The following is a 6,444-nucleotide window of genomic DNA, read 5'->3' as shown; positions in this document are numbered from 1 at the left end:
GAGATGTGGGGGCTCTGTGAGCTATGATGAAAGTGGGAAGTCACTGCATGGAGTCTCCTCATCTGTAAAATGGGGGTGCTCCTGCCTGCCTCCTGGGGTTGAGGTGCTCTGGGGACTTGAAAGTCTTATGGAAGGGTAGGGTCTCAAGTGCATGGCCTCCCCATGAGGGTGGCTTTGCAGGCTCATGGAGAGGTGTAAGTTACGGCGGCATGCTGGTTCTACTTGCCCTTCTCCTTCTACCACCCCTCCCCCTCCTTCCTGAGAACTCAGGTACGCATTGTCTCCATTGCAGAATGTTTGGTAGCCACTCCCCTTCCCCCACAGCCTCAGGAAGACCCACTCCCCTCCCAGTCTTCCCCCTGTCCCCCCACAACACAGCAGTCTCCTTTGTGACATTGCTAGGATGGCTGGGAATCAGATCCTCTACCTCCCAGGGGCCTCTCCAGTGTGAGAGCCACATCAGCTTTCCAGTATCCCCCACTGTGGTGGCCCAGACACCCGCTGGCTGCCCATGACCTTCAAGCAGTGCTAGGATTCTCTTTCAGCTCTCCTCCCTGTTCCCCCAGCTTCAGTCCCCACTGCTTGTGGCCAGCCTTAAGGCTGCTGTCTCTGCAGCCACCAGGGGAGGATCAGGTGTGTAGTGACTGGGGCCTGACTCCTCCCTGGGGCCCAGGAGAAATCGAACATTTTCTCTTCCCATCTTTGACTCGGCAGCCTGAGAGCCTGAGCCCCCACTTCTGAAACTGGAGCAGAGAAATGCGTGCGGTTGGGAAACCGCCTGCAGAACTTGGCTGGATCCTGGGCAGCCTGAGGTGCGAGATGCTTGGCTGGGCTGGGCTTGAGGATGGAAGGGGTGGGCCAGGAAAGAAAGATAGACAGGGCCTGGATGAGGGTGCCTCACTCACCTCAGGCATCAAATTTTAGGGGTGCCAAAAAACTCAGCAATTAAGAGACTTAATATTTGAATGAGCTAGTTTTAAAAATCAAAATTAATGCGAAACAAGATCCGTGATTGTGGCAGGCAGAATGATGCCCCCCTCCTGAAGAGGTCTACTACGTGCTCTAAAACTTGTGAATATGCTAAATTATATGGCAAAGGGGAGTTCGGCTGCAGGTGGAAGAAAGGTTGCTAATCAGCAGACCTTAAGGTAGGGGGAGGAGCCTGAGTTGTCCAGGTGGAGCCAGTGTAATCATAAGGGTCCTTAAAAGCAGAAGAGGGTGGCAGAAGAGTTGGAATCGGGGAAAGAAATGTCATGGCAGAAGTGGAGTCAGAGCAATATGATGTGAGAAAGACTCGCCTGGCTTTGAAGATGTTCGGGGGCCACTGCCAAGGACTGCAAGCAACCTCTGGAAACTAGAAAAGGCGAGAAAGCAGATGTTCCCCCAGAGCCTCCAGAAAGAAATGAAGTCCTGCTGACACCTTGTTTTTAGCTCAGTGAGACCGGTGTCAGACTGTGACTTACAGAACTGGGAACTAATAAACTTGTGTTGTTTTAAGGCACTAGGTTTGTGGTAATTTACAACAGCAGCAATAAGAAACTAATACAATGAAGAACCGAATACCGGCCTTTTACATAAAGACAGGATCAGGAGATGATAGGCCCCCGGCCTGGGGACAACAGCCTTTGTGCCCACTCAGTTCAGCCCTTGAACTGCAGGTAAGATCAAGGGGGCGAGGACGACAAGCCAGAGCTAAGAAGAGAGTTGGGGGCACTATGGCAGCTCGCGAGATTCACTGACTGGCAGGGGCATGGTCTCAGGGTGTGGCGGGAGTGGGGAGATAGGAGGGAGTGAAGAGAGGAAAAAAGAGGTGGGAAGAGGATAGAGGAACAAAAGAGCATTGAGGCACAGCTAGAATCAGGCACAGAAGACTCAGAGGGCCGGGTGCGGTGGCTCATGCCTGCAATCCCAGCCCTTTGGGAGGCTGAGGTGAGCAGATCACTTGAGGTCAGGAGTTCAAGACCAGCCTGGCCAACATGGTGAAACCCCATCTCTACTAAAAGTACAAAAATTAGCCGGGCACGGTGGCGCATGCCTGTAATCCTGGCTACTCGGGAGGCTGAGGCAGGAGAATTGCTTGAACCCGGGAGGCAGAGGTTGCAGTGAGCTGAAACTGTGCCACTGCACTCCAGCCTGGGCAACAGAGCCAGACTCTGTCAAAAAAAAAAAAAAAAAAGACTCAGAGAATTACAGCTGGAGGCAGAAGTAAAAAATTAGCGATCTCACTAATTTCTGTTTGGCTGGCATGTTAGTATTATATTAATATTCACTGATGTTTATAAATTACAATTATACATAGACATTGTTAAAAAGTCAAATACTTAAAGGCTTATAATGAAACAGCCATTTCCACGTTGGCCTTCTCCACCCTGCAGTCCTGCTCCTGAGAGGCAGCCATTTTTAAGTTTTAACTGTTTTGGTTTTTTTCCTAGTATTTTCAGATTTCTATGCAAAAAAAAAATACTTATTTTCCTATTGATGTTTCAGTTTTAAGTATAAACTATTGACTTTATAGTATGGAAGATGAAAAGTTAAGTTTGCTAAACCCAACCCTCCACTTTTTCTCCACCAATGTAGTTTTATCATTTTATTCCATCTTTTAAATTAATTTAATAGAGACAAAGTCTTGTTATGTTTCCAGGTTGGCCTCTAACTCCTGGACTGAAGTGATCTTTCCACCCCAGCCAGAGTAGCTGAGACTACAGGCATGCGCCACCATACCTGGCTCCACTTTTTTTCACATTTTAATAAATCAATATTCAATGTTTATTTTATTATGATTTTGCAAATATGGTTTGCAAATATGGTTCAGCCAAAAAGTAGACTCTGATTACATTTTAAAAATTGTATTACCCTGCTTCCTGTGGAGTTAATTACTGGCTCTGTTAAAAAAAAAAAATCTCAGGTCTGGTGCGGTGGCTCACGCCTGTAATTCCAGCACTTTGGGAGGTTGAGGTAAGTGGATCACGAGGTCAGGAGATCGAGACCATCCTGGCTAACACGGTGAAACCTTGTCTCTACTAAAAACATAAAAAATTAGCCAGGCATGGTGGCGGGCGCCTGTAGTCCCAGCTACTGAGGAGGCTGAGGCAGGAGAATGGTGTGAACCTGGGAGGCGGAGCTTGCAGTGAAGCGAGATTGCGCCACTGAACTCCAGCCTAGGCGACACAGCGAGACTCTGTCTCAAAAAAAAAAAATCTTAGTTTTTCCTATATGTATCACAAATTTGACAAATTCTTTTTTTTTTTTTTTTTGAGACAAGTTCTCACTCTGTTGCCCAGGCTGGAGTGCAGTGGTGTGATCGTGGCTCACTGCAGCCTCGATCTTCCCACTCAAGTGACCCTCCCACTTCAGCCCCCAGAGTAGCTGGGACTAACAGGTGTGCACCACCATGCCTGCCTAATGTTTTAATTTTTTTTTTCCAGAGATGGGGTCTCCCTATGTTGCCCAAGCTAGCCTCCAACTCCTGAGCTCAAGCAATGCTCCCACCTCAGCCTCTCAAATTGCTGGGATTACAAAATGAGCCACTGCACATGGCCCTGACAAATTCTTTAACACTTTTAAACACATTAGATGATCTAACCATTTTGTTTCCTTTTTAGTGATATCTTTCTGGAAGTGTCCTGTCCTCCATTCAATCTGGATGGATTCTTCTCTGGGACTGCTGCCTAGCTCTCATCCTGGGAGTTCCCTTTACACTTATCTGACAAATGCCATGTACCTTTTGCCTCTGTTACATTCCTTCTTTCCTGGGCCATAAAATCTTCTCTTTCTTGATTGACTTCCTCCTTTTAGTGGAGCATATTTTCCAAGAGAGATTTGAGAAAGGGTCTATAGGAGACATATATGTTGAGATCTTGCAAGCCTGAAAATGTCTTTATTCTACCTGCCCTTTGGTTGATAGTTTTGTTGGGTATACAATTCTAGATAGAAAACCATGTCCTCAGAATTTAAAATACATTGATAATTGTCTTCTAGCTTCCACTTTTATGGATAAACAAAATCTGAGTTCATTCTGACTCCCTTTTCTTTGCAAGTAACCAATTTTTTTTTCCCCTCTGGAAGCTTTTAGGGTTTCTTTTTTATCGCTAGCGTTTTGAATTTCATAATGATGTGTGCTTTGTATTGGTCTCTTTCTGTTCATTGTTCTAGATAATCTCAAACATGTATTTTAGTGCTGGAAATTTTTCTTTTATTATTTATTTCTTTTTTTCTTTCCTTTTTTTTTTTTGTTGAGACAGAGTCTTGCTGTGTTGCCCAGGCTGGAGTGCAGTGGCGCGATCTCTGCTCACTGCAAGCTCTGCCTCCCAGGTTCACGCCATTCTCCTACCTCAGCCTTCCGAGTAGCTGGGATTACAGGTGGCTGCCACCATGCCCAGCTAATTTTTGTATTTTTAGCAGAGACGGGGTCTCACCATGTTGGGCAGGCTGGTCTCGAATTCCTAACCTTAAGTGATCCATCCTCCTCAGCCTCCCAAAGTGTTGAGATTACAGGCGTGAGCCACTGCATCCACCTCTTTTATTATTTCTTTACTGATTTTTTCCCTCTATAGTCTCAGTTCTTTTTCTTACTTGCTTACTTGCTTATTTAGAGATGGGGTCTTGTTATTTTGCCCTGGCTGTTCTTGAGCTCCAGGGCTCATCCAGTCCTCTCTCCTCAGCCTCCCAAAGTGCTGGGATTATAGGCATGAGCCACTGCTCCCCAGCCTCTTCTTCCTTTTCTGATATTCTTATTAGTCCTATGTTAGACTTAATTGACTGATCTTTGGATTTTTTTATTTTTGTCTCTTACATTCCCACTCTTTGTTTTGTTTTGTTTTGTTTCTGTTTCACGGGAGAGTCCCACAACTTGATCTTTCAACCCTTATATTGATTTTAAGCCATTATCCTTTGAAATTATTATTATTATTATTATTATTATTATTATTTTGAGACAGAGTCTCGCTCTGTTGCCCAGGCTGGAGTGCAGTGGCGCGATCTCGGCTCACTGCAAGCTCCGCCTCCCGGGTTTACGCCATTCTCCTGCCTCAGCCTCCTGAGTAGCTGGGACTACAGGCGCCCACCACGACGCCCGGCAAATTTTTTTTGTATTTTCAGTAGAGACGGGGTTTCACCGTGTTAACCAGGATGGTCTCCATCTCCTGACTTCGTGATCCGCCCACCTCGGCCTCCCAAAGTGCTGGGATTACAGGCGTGAGCCACCGCGCCCGGCCTGAAATTATTTTTAATTTTTAAGAACACTTGTTTTCTGTTTCCTTTTATATTATTTTTATTTCATGGATACAACATAGTCTCATCTCTCCACAAATAATGTTTATATTGCTTTTTTATTTTGTAAGTTTTAATCTGCTTCTTGCATAATTTCTGTTTTCTCATATTTCCTTTTTGTCTGTTTGTTTTGGTCTCTGTCTTTCAAGTTGGAGACTTTCTGTACCCATGTGATGATCCCTGCTGTCTGTTCATGTTTAAAAGTGGGTTACTGGGAAATCATTTGACAGCTCCATGGGAAAGCTGTCAACTATGTGGGCCTCATGGAAGGGTGATCAGGTGGGGACCCAGCTGCTTCCTTGGCAGATGCCCAGTGTCAGTATATACACACTTTCTCTTGAGCCCGTCAGTTTCTCCAAGGAGAGATTCTCCAATCTCCTGCCTGAGGGTATAAACCTGACTGCCAGCATACTGAGAACTGAGCAGAGGGAGAGAGCTGTAGTTCCGCTATTCAGAATACAGACTTTCACCTTATCACCTTTTCCAGCAAAGTATCTGCAGTGGGCTGAATGGTGACCCTCAAAAAATATGTCCATGTTATAAACCCTGAAACTTGTGGTTTTTTTTTTTTTTTTTTTGGAGATGGAGTCTCGCTCTGTCGCCCAAGCTGGAGTGCAGTGGCACAATCTTGGCTCACTGCAAGTTCCACCTCCCGGGTTCACACCATTCTCCTGCCTCAGCCTCCTGAGTAGCTGGGATTACAGGCGCACACTGCCACGCCTGGCTAATTTTTTGTATTTTTAGTAGAGACAGGGTTTCACCGTGTTAGCCAGGATGGTCTCGATCTCCTGACCTCGTGATCCACCAGCCTCGGCCTCCCAACGTGCTGGGATTATAGGCGTGAGCTACCATGCCCAGCTGTGGATGTTTTAATATAAACTTTTTTAATTTTTATTTTTTTGAGATGGAATCTTGCTCTGTCGCCTAGGCTGGAGTGCAGTGGCGCAATCTCGGCTCACTGCAACCTCCACCTCCAGGGTTCAAGCGATTCTCCTGCCTCAGCCTCCTGAGTAGCTGGGATTACAGACATGCACCACCATGCCTGGCTAATTTTTGTATTTTTAGTAGGGTTGGGGTTTCACCATGTTGGTCAGGCTGGTCTTGAGCTCCTGACCTCATGATCTGCCCACATCGGCCTCCCAAAGTGCTGGAATTACAGGCATGAGCCACCGTGCC

At 46.2% G+C, this 6,444-nt stretch overlaps 1 long non-coding RNA gene across 1 annotated transcript; it reads left to right on the top strand.

Annotated features, from left to right (window-relative positions):
• Window positions 1-302: 302 nt before the first annotated feature.
• Window positions 303-3,780, top strand: LOC129039315 (uncharacterized). The gene is made up of 3 exons (XR_008503307.2): window positions 303-812; window positions 1,499-1,658; window positions 3,603-3,780. It is a non-coding gene; the product is annotated as an uncharacterized LOC129039315 (long non-coding RNA).
• The last annotated feature ends 2,664 nt before the right edge of the window (window positions 3,781-6,444 follow it).

The sequence above is a fragment of the Pongo pygmaeus genome, chromosome 5 (genome assembly GCF_028885625.2).
Source record: "Pongo pygmaeus isolate AG05252 chromosome 5, NHGRI_mPonPyg2-v2.0_pri, whole genome shotgun sequence".
Lineage (NCBI taxonomy): Eukaryota > Metazoa > Chordata > Mammalia > Primates > Hominidae > Pongo > Pongo pygmaeus.
This window is presented reverse-complemented; position numbering and strand designations above follow the sequence as displayed.